Raw genomic sequence first — 19,206 nt, 5'->3', positions numbered from 1 at the left:
TGGAGCGATGTATATATAAATATTTAAAAATGAAAAAAGACGTGAATTAATGAGGCACTTCCAGAAATCTCAGAAATTTGAAACTTGGTACGGTGGAAACTGATGCCCCCAGGATCCCTAGAAAAATCGGAAATTCTCAAAATTCCCTGAAGGGGGCACGCTGGGGGGGCTCAAATTTTGGGCTCAGCATAAGAACACAGTCGTATAGTATATCCAAAACGATAACCTATAGGTTTCGTGGGCTTAAAAATTTTCGAGAATTTCCTCATTTTTATCCCCTATCCCCCCAAATCAAAATGGCGGCACAACCTGCCAGACGAAGTAGACAATTGAAATTTGGTGAAATTATAGCTTTTGGTCCCTAACCGACGGGAAAAATCCAAGATGTTCAAATTTTTCACTTTTTACCCCCCAAAGATATCGAAATATGGAGGCAATTGTAATGACTGTGCAGACATTCCTTTTGAGCTATTTTTTGGCTAAACGGTAAGTCGTATCACAAAACGGATGGCACAATGTCTCTTCAATTCGGGGTGATCTACAACTTTGGTCCTGTGACATTTTGTCGTATCTCTCTCCCTTATACGTTAAATTTGGCCGTATTTCTGGATTGTTCGTAAATTTGGTGATTTTTACAAGTATATTTCATTGTTTGACACACTTATAAGAATGATAGGATCATCACGTTGTGTGCGCACATTGGCACGATTAAGGGACATATGTGTACCAAATTTCATGATTCTAGCTTATACATAAGTAGGCAAAAAGTAATGTAAAATGTTAAAAATGCACCCAAATTTCACCCTATTCAAAATTTGATCTCAATTTACCCCCTTAATATGGGAGATACGAGGAAATGGTTTAGAAACAAACATGTAGAGCGATAAATGAGGCGTCTGATGGCGCAAACCGTTTCTTAATATCATAAACCGTTTAGGAGATATGAATCTCGAAGTGGAAGTCTGCACTTTTCAACGTGCTCATGCTTATCTGTCATCTATATATATAAAAGCAAGTCGGGCTGGAGCGATGTATATATAAATATTTAAAAATGAAAAAAGACGTGAATTAATGAGGCACTTCCAGAAATCTCAGAAATTTGAAACTTGGTACGGTGGAAACTGATGCCCCCAGGATCCCTAGAAAAATCGGAAATTCTCAAAATTCCCTGAAGGGGGCACGCTGGGGGGGCTCAAATTTTGGGCTCAGCATAAGAACACAGTCGTATAGTATATCCAAAACGATAACCTATAGGTTTCGTGGGCTTAAAAATTTTCGAGAATTTCCTCATTTATATCCCCTATCCCCCCAAATCAAAATGGCGGCACAACCTGCCAGACGAAGTAGACAATTGAAATTTGGTGAAATTATAGCTTTTGGTCCCTAACCGACGGGAAAATTCCAAGATGTTCAAATTTTTCACTTTTTACCCCCCAAAGATATCGAAATATGGAGGCAATTTTAATGACTGTGCAGACATTCCTTTTGAGCTATTTTTTGGCTAAACGGTAAGTCGTATCACAAAACGGATGGCACAATGTCCCTTCAATTCGGAGTGATCTACAACTTTGGTCCTGTGACATTTTGTCGTATCTCTCTCCCTTATACGTTAAATTTGGCCGTATTTCTGGATTGTTCGTAAATTTGGTGATTTTTACAAGTATATTTCATTGTTTGACACACTTATAAGAATGATAGGATCATCACGTTGTGTGCGCACATTGGCACGATTAAGGGACATATGTGTACCAAATTTCATGATTCTAGCTTATACATAAGTAGGCAAAAAGTAATGTAAAATGTTAAAAATGCACCCAAATTTCACCCTATTCAAAATTTGATCTCAATTTACCCCCTTAATATGGGAGATACGAGGAAATGGTTTAGAAACAAACATGTAGAGCGATAAATGAGGCGTCTGATGGCGCAAACCGTTTCTTAATATCATAAACCGTTTAGGAGATATGAATCTCGAAGTGGAAGTCTGCACTTTTCAACGTGCTCATGCTTATCTGTCATCTATATATATAAAAGCAAGTCGGGCTGGAGCGATGTATATATAAATATTTAAAAATGAAAAAAGACGTGAATTAATGAGGCACTTCCAGAAATCTCAGAAATTTGAAACTTGGTACGGTGGAAACTGATGCCCCCAGGATCCCTAGAAAAATCGGAAATTCTCAAAATTCCCTGAAGGGGGCACGCTGGGGGGGCTCAAATTTTGGGCTCAGCATAAGAACACAGTCGTATAGTATATCCAAAACGATAACCTATAGGTTTCGTGGGCTTAAAAATTTTCGAGAATTTCCTCATTTTTATCCCCTATCCCCCCAAATCAAAATGGCGGCACAACCTGCCAGACGAAGTAGACAATTGAAATTTGGTGAAATTATAGCTTTTGGTCCCTAACCGACGGGAAAAATCCAAGATGTTCAAATTTTTCACTTTTTACCCCCCAAAGATATCGAAATATGGAGGCAATTGTAATGACTGTGCAGACATTCCTTTTGAGCTATTTTTTGGCTAAACGGTAAGTCGTATCACAAAACGGATGGCACAATGTCTCTTCAATTCGGGGTGATCTACAACTTTGGTCCTGTGACATTTTGTCGTATCTCTCTCCCTTATACGTTAAATTTGGCCGTATTTCTGGATTGTTCGTAAATTTGGTGATTTTTACAAGTATATTTCATTGTTTGACACACTTATAAGAATGATAGGATCATCACGTTGTGTGCGCACATTGGCACGATTAAGGGACATATGTGTACCAAATTTCATGATTCTAGCTTATACATACGTAGGCAAAAAGTAATGTAAAATGTTAAAAATGCACCCATATTTCACCCTATTCAAAACTTGATCTCAATTTACCCCCTTAATATGGGAGATACGAGGAAATGGTTTAGAAACAAACATGTAGAGCGATAAATGCGGCGTCTGATGGCGCAAACCGTTTCTTAATATCATAAACCGTTTAGGAGATATGAATCTCGAAGTGGAAGTCTGCACTTTTCAACGTGCTCATGCTTACCTGTCATCTATATATATAAAAGCAAGTCGGGCTGGAGCGATGTATATATAAATATTTAAAAATGAAAAAAGGCGTGAATTAATGAGGCACTTCCAGAAATCTCAGAAATTTGAAACTTGGTACGGTGGAAACTGATGCCCCCAGGATCCCTAGAAAAATCGGAAATTCTCAAAATTCCCTGAAGGGGGCACGCTGGGGGGGCTCAAATTTTGGGCTCAGCATAAGAACACAGTCGTATAGTATATCCAAAACGATAACCTATAGGTTTCGTGGGCTTAAAAATTTTCGAGAATTTCCTCATTTTTATCCCCTATCCCCCCAAATCAAAATGGCGGCACAACCTGCCAGACGAAGTAGACAATTGAAATTTGGTGAAATTATAGCTTTTGGTCCCTAACCGACGGGAAAATTCCAAGATGTTCAAATTTTTCACTTTTTACCCCCCAAAGATATCGAAATATGGAGGCAATTTTAATGACTGTGCAGACATTCCTTTTGAGCTATTTTTTGGCTAAACGGTAAATCGTATCACAAAACGGATGGCACAATGTCGCTTCAATTCGGAGTGATCTACAACTTTGGTCCTGTGACATTTTGTCGTATCTCTCTCCCTTATACGTTAAATTTGGCCGTATTTCTGGATTGTTCGTAAATTTGGTGATTTTTACAAGTATATTTCATTGTTTGACACACTTATAAGAATGATAGGATCATCACGTTGTGTGCGCACATTGGCACGATTAAGGGACATATGTGTACCAAATTTCATGATTCTAGCTTATACATAAGTAGGCAAAAAGTAATGTAAAATGTTAAAAATGCACCCAAATTTCACCCTATTCAAAATTTGATCTCAATTTACCCCCTTAATATGGCAGATACGAGGAAATGGTTTAGAAACAAACATGTAGAGCGATAAATGAGGCGTCTGATGGCGCAAACCGTTTCTTAATATCATAAACCGTTTAGGAGATATGAATCTCGAAGTGGAAGTCTGCACTTTTCAACGTGCTCATGCTTATCTGTCATCTATATATATAAAAGCAAGTCGGGCTGGAGCGATGTATATATAAATATTTAAAAATGAAAAAAGACGTGAATTAATGAGGCACTTCCAGAAATCTCAGAAATTTGAAACTTGGTACGGTGGAAACTGATGCCCCCAGGATCCCTAGAAAAATCGGAAATTCTCAAAATTCCCTGAAGGGGGCACGCTGGGGGGGCTCAAATTTTGGGCTCAGCATAAGAACACAGTCGTATAGTATATCCAAAACGATAACCTATAGGTTTCGTGGGCTTAAAAATTTTCGAGAATTTCCTCATTTTTATCCCCTATCCCCCCAAATCAAAATGGCGGCACAACCTGCCAGACGAAGTAGACAATTGAAATTTGGTGAAATTATAGCTTTTGGTCCCTAACCGACGGGAAAATTCCAAGATGTTCAAATTTTTCACTTTTTACCCCCCAAAGATATCGAAATATGGAGGCAATTGTAATGACTGTGCAGACATTCCTTTTGAGCTATTTTTTGGCTAAACGGTAAGTCGTATCACAAAACGGATGGCACAATGTCCCTTCAATTCGGAGTGATCTACAACTTTGGTCCTGTGACATTTTGTCGTATCTCTCTCCCTTATACGTTAAATTTGGCCGTATTTCTGGATTGTTCGTAAATTTGGTGATTTTTACAAGTATATTTCATTGTTTGACACACTTATAAGAATGATAGGATCATCACGTTGTGTGCGCACATTGGCACGATTAAGGGACATATGTGTACCAAATTTCATGATTCTAGCTTATACATAAGTAGGCAAAAAGTAATGTAAAATGTTAAAAATGCACCCAAATTTCACCCTATTCAAAATTTGATCTCAAATTACCCCCTTAATATGGGAGATACGAGGAAATGGTTTAGAAACAAACATGTAGAGCGATAAATGAGGCGTCTGATGGCGCAAACCGTTTCTTAATATCATAAACCGTTTAGGAGATATGAATCTCGAAGTGGAAGTCTGCACTTTTCAACGTGCTCATGCTTATCTGTCATCTATATATATAAAACCAAGTCGGGCTGGAGCGATGTATATATAAATATTTAAAAATGAAAAAAGACGTGAATTAATGAGCCACTTCCAGAAATCTCAGAAATTTGAAACTTGGTACGGTGGAAACTGATGCCCCCAGGATCCCTAGAAAAATCGGAAATTCTCAAAATTCCCTGAAGGGGGCACGCTGGGGGGGCTCAAATTTTGGGCTCAGCATAAGAACACAGTCGTATAGTATATCCAAAACGATAACCTATAGGTTTCGTGGGCTTAAAAATTTTCGAGAATTTCCTCATTTTTATCCCCTATCCCCCCAAATCAAAATGACGGCACAACCTGCCAGACGAAGTAGACAATTGAAATTTGGTGAAATTATATCACAAAACGGATGGCACAATGTCCCTTCAATTCGGAGTGATCTACAACTTTGGTCCTGTGACATTTTGTCGTATCTCTCTCCCTTATACGTTAAATTTGGCCGTATTTGTGGATTGTTCGTAAATTTGGTGATTTTTACAAGTATATTTCATTGTTTGACACACTTATAAGAACGATAGGATCATCACGTTGTGTGCGCACATTGGCACGATTAAGGGACATATGTGTACCAAATTTCATGATTCTAGCTTATACATAAGTAGGCAAAAAGTAATGTAAAATGTTAAAAATGCACCCAAATTTCACCCTATTCAAAATTTGATCTCAATTTACCCTCTTAATATGGCAGATACGAGGAAATGGTTTAGAAACAAACATGTAGAGCGATAAATGAGGCGTCTGATGGCGCAAACCGTTTCTTAATATCATAAACCGTTTAGGAGATATGAATCTCGAAGTGGAAGTCTGCACTTTTCAACGTGCTCATGCTTATCTGTCATCTATATATATAAAAGCAAGTCGGGCTGGAGCGATGTATATATAAATATTTAAAAATGAAAAAAGACGTGAATTAATGAGGCACTTCCAGAAATCTCAGAAATTTGAAACTTGGTACGGTGGAAACTGATGCCCCCAGGATCCCTAGAAAAATCGGAAATTCTCAAAATTCCCTGAAGGGGGCACGCTGGGGGGGCTCAAATTTTGGGCTCAGCATAAGAACACAGTCGTATAGTATATCCAAAACGATAACCTATAGGTTTCGTGGGCTTAAAAATTTTCGAGAATTTCCTCATTTTTATCCCCTATCCCCCCAAATCAAAATGGCGGCACAACCTGCCAGACGAAGTAGACAATTGAAATTTGGTGAAATTATAGCTTTTGGTCCCTAACCGACGGGAAAATTCCAAGATGTTCAAATTTTTCACTTTTTACCCCCCAAAGATATCGAAATATGGAGGCAATTGTAATGACTGTGCAGACATTCCTTTTGAGCTATTTTTTGGCTAAACGGTAAGTCGTATCACAAAACGGATGGCACAATGTCCCTTCAATTCGGAGTGATCTACAACTTTGGTCCTGTGACATTTTGTCGTATCTCTCTCCCTTATACGTTAAATTTGGCCGTATTTCTGGATTGTTCGTAAATTTGGTGATTTTTACAAGTATATTTCATTGTTTGACACACTTATAAGAATGATAGGATCATCACGTTGTGTGCGCACATTGGCACGATTAAGGGACATATGTGTACCAAATTTCATGATTCTAGCTTATACATACGTAGGCAAAAAGTAATGTAAAATGTTAAAAATGCACCCATATTTCACCCTATTCAAAACTTGATCTCAATTTACCCCCTTAATATGGGAGATACGAGGAAATGGTTTAGAAACAAACATGTAGAGCGATAAATGCGGCGTCTGATGGCGCAAACCGTTTCTTAATATCATAAACCGTTTAGGAGATATGAATCTCGAAGTGGAAGTCTGCACTTTTCAACGTGCTCATGCTTACCTGTCATCTATATATATAAAAGCAAGTCGAGCTGGAGCGATGTATATATAAATATTTAAAAATGAAAAAAGGCGTGAATTAATGAGGCACTTCCAGAAATCTCAGAAATTTGAAACTTGGTACGGTGGAAACTGATGCCCCCAGGATCCCTAGAAAAATCGGAAATTCTCAAAATTCCCTGAAGGGGGCACGCTGGGGGGGCTCAAATTTTGGGCTCAGCATAAGAACACAGTCGTATAGTATATCCAAAACGATAACCTATAGGTTTCGTGGGCTTAAAAATTTTCGAGAATTTCCTCATTTTTATCCCCTATCCCCCCAAATCAAAATGGCGGCACAACCTGCCAGACGAAGTAGACAATTGAAATTTGGTGAAATTATAGCTTTTGGTCCCTAACCGACGGGAAAATTCCAAGATGTTCAAATTTTTCACTTTTTACCCCCCAAAGATATCGAAATATGGAGGCAATTTTAATGACTGTGCAGACATTCCTTTTGAGCTATTTTTTGGCTAAACGGTAAATCGTATCACAAAACGGATGGCACAATGTCGCTTCAATTCGGAGTGATCTACAACTTTGGTCCTGTGACATTTTGTCGTATCTCTCTCCCTTATACGTTAAATTTGGCCGTATTTCTGGATTGTTCGTAAATTTGGTGATTTTTACAAGTATATTTCATTGTTTGACACACTTATAAGAATGATAGGATCATCACGTTGTGTGCGCACATTGGCACGATTAAGGGACATATGTGTACCAAATTTCATGATTCTAGCTTATACATACGTAGGCAAAAAGTAATGTAAAATGTTAAAAATGCACCCAAATTTCACCCTATTCAAAATTTGATCTCAATTTACCCCCTTAATATGGCAGATACGAGGAAATGGTTTAGAAACAAACATGTAGAGCGATAAATGAGGCGTCTGATGGCGCAAACCGTTTCTTAATATCATAAACCGTTTAGGAGATATGAATCTCGAAGTGGAAGTCTGCACTTTTCAACGTGCTCATGCTTATCTGTCATCTATATATATAAAAGCAAGTCGGGCTGGAGCGATGTATATATAAATATTTAAAAATGAAAAAAGACGTGAATTAATGAGGCACTTCCAGAAATCTCAGAAATTTGAAACTTGGTACGGTGGAAACTGATGCCCCCAGGATCCCTAGAAAAATCGGAAATTCTCAAAATTCCCTGAAGGGGGCACGCTGGGGGGGCTCAAATTTTGGGCTCAGCATAAGAACACAGTCGTATAGTATATCCAAAACGATAACCTATAGGTTTCGTGGGCTTAAAAATTTTCGAGAATTTCCTCATTTTTATCCCCTATCCCCCCAAATCAAAATGGCGGCACAACCTGCCAGACGAAGTAGACAATTGAAATTTGGTGAAATTATAGCTTTTGGTCCCTAACCGACGGGAAAATTCCAAGATGTTCAAATTTTTCACTTTTTACCCCCCAAAGATATCGAAATATGGAGGCAATTGTAATGACTGTGCAGACATTCCTTTTGAGCTATTTTTTGGCTAAACGGTAAGTCGTATCACAAAACGGATGGCACAATGTCCCTTCAATTCGGAGTGATCTACAACTTTGGTCCTGTGACATTTTGTCGTATCTCTCTCCCTTATACGTTAAATTTGGCCGTATTTCTGGATTGTTCGTAAATTTGGTGATTTTTACAAGTATATTTCATTGTTTGACACACTTATAAGAATGATAGGATCATCACGTTGTGTGCGCACATTGGCACGATTAAGGGACATATGTGTACCAAATTTCATGATTCTAGCTTATACATAAGTAGGCAAAAAGTAATGTAAAATGTTAAAAATGCACCCAAATTTCACCCTATTCAAAATTTGATCTCAAATTACCCCCTTAATATGGGAGATACGAGGAAATGGTTTAGAAACAAACATGTAGAGCGATAAATGAGGCGTCTGATGGCGCAAACCGTTTCTTAATATCATAAACCGTTTAGGAGATATGAATCTCGAAGTGGAAGTCTGCACTTTTCAACGTGCTCATGCTTATCTGTCATCTATATATATAAAACCAAGTCGGGCTGGAGCGATGTATATATAAATATTTAAAAATGAAAAAAGACGTGAATTAATGAGCCACTTCCAGAAATCTCAGAAATTTGAAACTTGGTACGGTGGAAACTGATGCCCCCAGGATCCCTAGAAAAATCGGAAATTCTCAAAATTCCCTGAAGGGGGCACGCTGGGGGGCTCAAATTTTGGGCTCAGCATAAGAACACAGTCGTATAGTATATCCAAAACGATAACCTATAGGTTTCGTGGGCTTAAAAATTTTCGAGAATTTCCTCATTTTTATCCCCTATCCCCCCAAATCAAAATGACGGCACAACCTGCCAGACGAAGTAGACAATTGAAATTTGGTGAAATTATATCACAAAACGGATGGCACAATGTCCCTTCAATTCGGAGTGATCTACAACTTTGGTCCTGTGACATTTTGTCGTATCTCTCTCCCTTATACGTTAAATTTGGCCGTATTTGTGGATTGTTCGTAAATTTGGTGATTTTTACAAGTATATTTCATTGTTTGACACACTTATAAGAACGATAGGATCATCACGTTGTGTGCGCACATTGGCACGATTAAGGGACATATGTGTACCAAATTTCATGATTCTAGCTTATACATAAGTAGGCAAAAAGTAATGTAAAATGTTAAAAATGCACCCAAATTTCACCCTATTCAAAATTTGATCTCAATTTACCCTCTTAATATGGCAGATACGAGGAAATGGTTTAGAAACAAACATGTAGAGCGATAAATGAGGCGTCTGATGGCGCAAACCGTTTCTTAATATCATAAACCGTTTAGGAGATATGAATCTCGAAGTGGAAGTCTGCACTTTTCAACGTGCTCATGCTTATCTGTCATCTATATATATAAAAGCAAGTCGGGCTGGAGCGATGTATATATAAATATTTAAAAATGAAAAAAGACGTGAATTAATGAGGCACTTCCAGAAATCTCAGAAATTTGAAACTTGGTACGGTGGAAACTGATGCCCCCAGGATCCCTAGAAAAATCGGAAATTCTCAAAATTCCCTGAAGGGGGCACGCTGGGGGGGCTCAAATTTTGGGCTCAGCATAAGAACACAGTCGTATAGTATATCCAAAACGATAACCTATAGGTTTCGTGGGCTTAAAAATTTTCGAGAATTTCCTCATTTTTATCCCCTATCCCCCCAAATCAAAATGGCGGCACAACCTGCCAGACGAAGTAGACAATTGAAATTTGGTGAAATTATAGCTTTTGGTCCCTAACCGACGGGAAAATTCCAAGATGTTCAAATTTTTCACTTTTTACCCCCCAAAGATATCGAAATATGGAGGCAATTGTAATGACTGTGCAGACATTCCTTTTGAGCTATTTTTTGGCTAAACGGTAAGTCGTATCACAAAACGGATGGCACAATGTCCCTTCAATTCGGAGTGATCTACAACTTTGGTCCTGTGACATTTTGTCGTATCTCTCTCCCTTATACGTTAAATTTGGCCGTATTTCTGGATTGTTCGTAAATTTGGTGATTTTTACAAGTATATTTCATTGTTTGACACACTTATAAGAATGATAGGATCATCACGTTGTGTGCGCACATTGGCACGATTAAGGGACATATGTGTACCAAATTTCATGATTCTAGCTTATACATAAGTAGGCAAAAAGTAATGTAAAATGTTAAAAATGCACCCAAATTTCACCCTATTCAAAATTTGATCTCAATTTACCCCCTTAATATGGCAGATACGAGGAAATGGTTTAGAAACGAACATGTAGAGCGATAAATGAGGCGTCTGATGGCGCAAACCGTTTCTTAATATCATAAACCGTTTAGGAGATATGAATCTCGAAGTGGAAGTCTGCACTTTTCAACGTGCTCATGCTTATCTGTCATCTATATATATAAAAGCAAGTCGGGCTGGAGCGATGTATATATAAATATTTAAAAATGAAAAAAGACGTGAATTAATGAGGCACTTCCAGAAATCTCAGAAATTTGAAACTTGGTACGGTGGAAACTGATGCCCCCAGGATCCCTAGAAAAATCGGAAATTCTCAAAATTCCCTGAAGGGGGCACGCTGGGGGGGCTCAAATTTTGGGCTCAGCATAAGAACACAGTCGTATAGTATATCCAAAACGATAACCTATAGGTTTCGTGGGCTTAAAAATTTTCGAGAATTTCCTCATTTTTATCCCCTATCCCCCCAAATCAAAATGGCGGCACAACCTGCCAGACGAAGTAGACAATTGAAATTTGGTGAAATTATAGCTTTTGGTCCCTAACCGACGGGAAAATTCCAAGATGTTCAAATTTTTCACTTTTTACCCCCCAAAGATATCGAAATATGGAGGCAATTGTAATGACTGTGCAGACATTCCTTTTGAGCTATTTTTTGGCTAAACGGTAAGTCGTATCACAAAACGGATGGCACAATGTCCCTTCAATTCGGAGTGATCTACAACTTTGGTCCTGTGACATTTTGTCGTATCTCTCTCCCTTATACGTTAAATTTGGCCGTATTTCTGGATTGTTCGTAAATTTGGTGATTTTTACAAGTATATTTCATTGTTTGACACACTTATAAGAATGATAGGATCATCACGTTGTGTGCGCACATTGGCACGATTAAGGGACATATGTGTACCAAATTTCATGATTCTAGCTTATACATAAGTAGGCAAAAAGTAATGTAAAATGTTAAAAATGCACCCAAATTTCACCCTATTCAAAACTTGATCTCAATTTACCCCCTTAATATGGGAGATACGAGGAAATGGTTTAGAAACAAACATGTAGAGCGATAAATGAGGCGTCTGATGGCGCAAACCGTTTCTTAATATCATAAACCGTTTAGGAGATATGAATCTCGAAGTGGAAGTCTGCACTTTTCAACGTGCTCATGCTTATCTGTCATCTATCTATATATATAAAACCAAGTCGGGCTGGAGCGATGTATATATAAATATTTAAAAATGAAAAAAGGCGTGAATTAATGAGCCACTTCCAGAAATCTCAGAAATTTGAAACTTGGTACGGTGGAAACTGATGCCCCCAGGATCCCTAGAAAAATCGGAAATTCTCAAAATTCCCTGAAGGGGGCACGCTGGGGGGGCTCAAATTTTGGGCTCAGCATAAGAACACAGTCGTATAGTATATCCAAAACGATAACCTATAGGTTTCGTGGGCTTAAAAATTTTCGAGAATTTCCTCATTTTTATCCCCTATCCCCCCAAATCAAAATGGCGGCACAACCTGCCAGACGAAGTAGACAATTGAAATTTGGTGAAATTATAGCTTTTGGTCCCTAACCGACGGGAAAATTCCAAGATGTTCAAATTTTTCACTTTTTACCCCCCAAAGATATCGAAATATGGAGGCAATTGTAATGACTGTGCAGACATTCCTTTTGAGCTATTTTTTGGCTAAACGGTAAGTCGTATCACAAAACGGATGGCACAATGTCCCTTCAATTCGGAGTGATCTACAACTTTGGTCCTGTGACATTTTGTCGTATCTCTCTCCCTTATACGTTAAATTTGGCCGTATTTCTGGATTGTTCGTAAATTTGGTGATTTTTACAAGTATATTTCATTGTTTGACACACTTATAAGAATGATAGGATCATCACGTTGTGTGCGCACATTGGCACGATTAAGGGACATATGTGTACCAAATTTCATGATTCTAGCTTATACATAAGTAGGCAAAAAGTAATGTAAAATGTTAAAAATGCACCCAAATTTCACCCTATTCAAAATTTGATCTCAAATTACCCCCTTAATATGGGAGATACGAGGAAATGGTTTAGAAACAAACATGTAGAGCGATAAATGAGGCGTCTGATGGCGCAAACCGTTTCTTAATATCATAAACCGTTTAGGAGATATGAATCTCGAAGTGGAAGTCTGCACTTTTCAACGTGCTCATGCTTATCTGTCATCTATATATATAAAACCAAGTCGGGCTGGAGCGATGTATATATAAATATTTAAAAATGAAAAAAGACGTGAATTAATGAGCCACTTCCAGAAATCTCAGAAATTTGAAACTTGGTACGGTGGAAACTGATGCCCCCAGGATCCCTAGAAAAATCGGAAATTCTCAAAATTCCCTGAAGGGGGCACGCTGGGGGGGCTCAAATTTTGGGCTCAGCATAAGAACACAGTCGTATAGTATATCCAAAACGATAACCTATAGGTTTCGTGGGCTTAAAAATTTTCGAGAATTTCCTCATTTTTATCCCCTATCCCCCCAAATCAAAATGACGGCACAACCTGCCAGACGAAGTAGACAATTGAAATTTGGTGAAATTATATCACAAAACGGATGGCACAATGTCCCTTCAATTCGGAGTGATCTACAACTTTGGTCCTGTGACATTTTGTCGTATCTCTCTCCCTTATACGTTAAATTTGGCCGTATTTCTGGATTGTTCGTAAATTTGGTGATTTTTACAAGTATATTTCATTGTTTGACACACTTATAAGAACGATAGGATCATCACGTTGTGTGCGCACATTGGCACGATTAAGGGACATATGTGTACCAAATTTCATGATTCTAGCTTATACATAAGTAGGCAAAAAGTAATGTAAAATGTTAAAAATGCACCCAAATTTCACCCTATTCAAAATTTGATCTCAATTTACCCTCTTAATATGGCAGATACGAGGAAATGGTTTAGAAACAAACATGTAGAGCGATAAATGAGGCGTCTGATGGCGCAAACCGTTTCTTAATATCATAAACCGTTTAGGAGATATGAATCTCGAAGTGGAAGTCTGCACTTTTCAACGTGCTCATGCTTATCTGTCATCTATATATATAAAAGCAAGTCGGGCTGGAGCGATGTATATATAAATATTTAAAAATGAAAAAAGACGTGAATTAATGAGGCACTTCCAGAAATCTCAGAAATTTGAAACTTGGTACGGTGGAAACTGATGCCCCCAGGATCCCTAGAAAAATCGGAAATTCTCAAAATTCCCTGAAGGGGGCACGCTGGGGGGGCTCAAATTTTGGGCTCAGCATAAGAACACAGTCGTATAGTATATCCAAAACGATAACCTATAGGTTTCGTGGGCTTAAAAATTTTCGAGAATTTCCTCATTTTTATCCCCTATCCCCCCAAATCAAAATGGCGGCACAACCTGCCAGACGAAGTAGACAATTGAAATTTGGTGAAATTATAGCTTTTGGTCCCTAACCGACGGGAAAATTCCAAGATGTTCAAATTTTTCACTTTTTACCCCCCAAAGATATCGAAATATGGAGGCAATTGTAATGACTGTGCAGACATTCCTTTTGAGCTATTTTTTGGCTAAACGGTAAGTCGTATCACAAAACGGATGGCACAATGTCCCTTCAATTCGGAGTGATCTACAACTTTGGTCCTGTGACATTTTGTCGTATCTCTCTCCCTTATACGTTAAATTTGGCCGTATTTCTGGATTGTTCGTAAATTTGGTGATTTTTACAAGTATATTTCATTGTTTGACACACTTATAAGAATGATAGGATCATCACGTTGTGTGCGCACATTGGCACGATTAAGGGACATATGTGTACCAAATTTCATGATTCTAGCTTATACATAAGTAGGCAAAAAGTAATGTAAAATGTTAAAAATGCACCCAAATTTCACCCTATTCAAAACTTGATCTCAATTTACCCCCTTAATATGGGAGATACGAGGAAATGGTTTAGAAACAAACATGTAGAGCGATAAATGAGGCGTCTGATGGCGCAAACCGTTTCTTAATATCATAAACCGTTTAGGAGATATGAATCTCGAAGTGGAAGTCTGCACTTTTCAACGTGCTCATGCTTATCTGTCATCTATCTATATATATAAAACCAAGTCGGGCTGGAGCGATGTATATATAAATATTTAAAAATGAAAAAAGACGTGAATTAATGAGCCACTTCCAGAAATCTCAGAAATTTGAAACTTGGTACGGTGGAAACTGATGCCCCCAGGATCCCTAGAAAAATCGGAAATTCTCAAAATTCCCTGAAGGGGGCACGCTGGGGGGGCTCAAATTTTGGGCTCAGCATAAGAACACAGTCGTATAGTATATCCAAAACGATAACCTATAGGTTTCGTGGGCTTAAAAATTTTCGAGAATTTCCTCATTTTTATCCCCTATCCCCCCAAATCAAAATGGCGGCACAACCTGCCAGACGAAGTAGACAATTGAAATTTGGTGAAATTATAGCTTTTGGTCCCTAACCGACGGGAAAATTCCAAGATGTTCAAATTTTTCACTTTTTACCCCCCAAAGATATCGAAATATGGAGGCAATTGTAATGACTGTGCAGACATTCCTTTTGAGCTATTTTTTGGCTAAACGGTAAGTCGTATCACAAAACGGATGGCACAATGTCCCTTCAATTCGGAGTGATCTACAACTTTGGTCCTGTGACATTTTGTCGTATCTCTCTCCCTTATACGTTAAATTTGGCCGTATTTCTGGATTGTTCGTAAATTTGGTGATTTTTACAAGTATATTTCATTGTTTGACACACTTATAAGAATGATAGGATCATCACGTTGTGTGCGCACATTGGCACGATTAAGGGACATATGTGTACCAAATTTCATGATTCTAGCTTATACATAAGTAGGCAAAAAGTAATGTAAAATGTTAAAAATGCACCCAAATTTCACCCTATTCAAAATTTGATCTCAAATTACCCCCTTAATATGGGAGATACGAGGAAATGGTTTAGAAACAAACATGTAGAGCGATAAATGAGGCGTCTGATGGCGCAAACCGTTTCTTAATATCATAAACCGTTTAGGAGATATGAATCTCGAAGTGGAAGTCTGCACTTTTCAACGTGCTCATGCTTATCTGTCATCTATATATATAAAACCAAGTCGGGCTGGAGCGATGTATATATAAATATTTAAAAATGAAAAAAGACGTGAATTAATGAGCCACTTCCAGAAATCTCAGAAATTTGAAACTTGGTACGGTGGAAACTGATGCCCCCAGGATCCCTAGAAAAATCGGAAATTCTCAAAATTCCCTGAAGGGGGCACGCTGGGGGGGCTCAAATTTTGGGCTCAGCATAAGAACACAGTCGTATAGTATATCCAAAACGATAACCTATAGGTTTCGTGGGCTTAAAAATTTTCGAGAATTTCCTCATTTTTATCCCCTATCCCCCCAAATCAAAATGACGGCACAACCTGCCAGACGAAGTAGACAATTGAAATTTGGTGAAATTATATCACAAAACGGATGGCACAATGTCCCTTCAATTCGGAGTGATCTACAACTTTGGTCCTGTGACATTTTGTCGTATCTCTCTCCCTTATACGTTAAATTTGGCCGTATTTCTGGATTGTTCGTAAATTTGGTGATTTTTACAAGTATATTTCATTGTTTGACACACTTATAAGAACGATAGGATCATCACGTTGTGTGCGCACATTGGCACGATTAAGGGACATATGTGTACCAAATTTCATGATTCTAGCTTATACATAAGTAGGCAAAAAGTAATGTAAAATGTTAAAAATGCACCCAAATTTCACCCTATTCAAAATTTGATCTCAATTTACCCTCTTAATATGGCAGATACGAGGAAATGGTTTAGAAACAAACATGTAGAGCGATAAATGAGGCGTCTGATGGCGCAAACCGTTTCTTAATATCATAAACCGTTTAGGAGATATGAATCTCGAAGTGGAAGTCTGCACTTTTCAACGTGCTCATGCTTATCTGTCATCTATATATATAAAAGCAAGTCGGGCTGGAGCGATGTATATATAAATATTTAAAAATGAAAAAAGACGTGAATTAATGAGGCACTTCCAGAAATCTCAGAAATTTGAAACTTGGTACGGTGGAAACTGATGCCCCCAGGATCCCTAGAAAAATCGGAAATTCTCAAAATTCCCTGAAGGGGGCACGCTGGGGGGGCTCAAATTTTGGGCTCAGCATAAGAACACAGTCGTATAGTATATCCAAAACGATAACCTATAGGTTTCGTGGGCTTAAAAATTTTCGAGAATTTCCTCATTTTTATCCCCTATCCCCCCAAATCAAAATGGCGGCACAACCTGCCAGACGAAGTAGACAATTGAAATTTGGTGAAATTATAGCTTTTGGTCCCTAACCGACGGGAAAATTCCAAGATGTTCAAATTTTTCACTTTTTACCCCCCAAAGATATCGAAATATGGAGGCAATTGTAATGACTGTGCAGACATTCCTTTTGAGCTATTTTTTGGCTAAACGGTAAGTCGTATCACAAAACGGATGGCACAATGTCCCTTCAATTCGGAGTGATCTACAACTTTGGTCCTGTGACATTTTGTCGTATCTCTCTCCCTTATACGTTAAATTTGGCCGTATTTCTGGATTGTTCGTAAATTTGGTGATTTTTACAAGTATATTTCATTGTTTGACACACTTATAAGAATGATAGGATCATCACGTTGTGTGCGCACATTGGCACGATTAAGGGACATATGTGTACCAAATTTCATGATTCTAGCTTATACATAAGAAGGCAAAAAGTAATGTAAAATGTTAAAAATGCACCCAAATTTCACCCTATTCAAAATTTGATCTCAATTTACCCCCTTAATATGGCAGATACGAGGAAATGGTTTAGAAACGAACATGTAGAGCGATAAATGAGGCGTCTGATGGCGCAAACCGTTTCTTAATATCATAAACCGTTTAGGAGATATGAATCTCGAAGTGGAAGTCTGCACTTTTCAACGTGCTCATGCTTATCTGTCATCTATATATATAAAAGCAAGTCGGGCTGGAGCGATGTATATATAAATATTTAAAAATGAAAAAAGACGTGAATTAATGAGGCACTTCCAGAAATCTCAGAAATTTGAAACTTGGTACGGTGGAAACTGATGCCCCCAGGATCCCTAGAAAAATCGGAAATTCTCAAAATTCCCTGAAGGGGGCACGCTGGGGGGGCTCAAATTTTGGGCTCAGCATAAGAACACAGTCGTATAGTATATCCAAAACGATAACCTATAGGTTTCGTGGGCTTAAAAATTTTCGAGAATTTCCTCATTTTTATCCCCTATCCCCCCAAATCAAAATGGCGGCACAACCTGCCAGACGAAGTAGACAATTGAAATTTGGTGAAATTATAGCTTTTGGTCCCTAACCGACGGGAAAATTCCAAGATGTTCAAATTTTTCACTTTTTACCCCCCAAAGATATCGAAATATGGAGGCAATTGTAATGACTGTGCAGACATTCCTTTTGAGCTATTTTTTGGCTAAACGGTAAGTCGTATCACAAAACGGATGGCACAATGTCCCTTCAATTCGGAGTGATCTACAACTTTGGTCCTGTGACATTTTGTCGTATCTCTCTCCCTTATACGTTAAATTTGGCCGTATTTCTGGATTGTTCGTAAATTTGGTGATTTTTACAAGTATATTTCATTGTTTGACACACTTATAAGAATGATAGGATCATCACGTTGTGTGCGCACATTGGCACGATTAAGGGACATATGTGTACCAAATTTCATGATTCTAGCTTATACATAAGTAGGCAAAAAGTAATGTAAAATGTTAAAAATGCACCCAAATTTCACCCTATTCAAAACTTGATCTCAATTTACCCCCTTAATATGGGAGATACGAGGAAATGGTTTAGAAACAAACATGTAGAGCGATAAATGAGGCGTCTGATGGCGCAAACCGTTTCTTAATATCATAAACCGTTTAGGAGATATGAATCTCGAAGTGGAAGTCTGCACTTTTCAACGTGCTCATGCTTATCTGTCATCTATATATATAAAAGCAAGTCGGGCTGGAGCGATGTATATATAAATATTTAAAAATGAAAAAAGACGTGAATTAATGAGGCACTTCCAGAAATCTCAGAAATTTGAAACTTGGTACGGTGGAAACTGATGCCCCCAGGATCCCTAGAAAAATCGGAAATTCTCAAAATTCCCTGAAGGGGGCACGCTGGGGGGGCTCAAATTTTGGGCTCAGCATAAGAACACAGTCGTATAGTATATCCAAAACGATAACCTATAGGTTTCGTGGGCTTAAAAATTTTCGAGAATTTCCTCATTTTTATCCCCTATCCCCCCAAATCAAAATGGCGGCACAACCTGCCAGACGAAGTAGACAATTGAAATTTGGTGAAATTATAGCTTTTGGTCCCTAA

Source organism: Anabrus simplex, chromosome 7 (assembly GCF_040414725.1).
Source record: "Anabrus simplex isolate iqAnaSimp1 chromosome 7, ASM4041472v1, whole genome shotgun sequence".
In the NCBI taxonomy this organism is placed as follows: Eukaryota; Metazoa; Arthropoda; class Insecta; order Orthoptera; family Tettigoniidae; genus Anabrus; species Anabrus simplex.
This window is presented reverse-complemented; position numbering follows the sequence as displayed.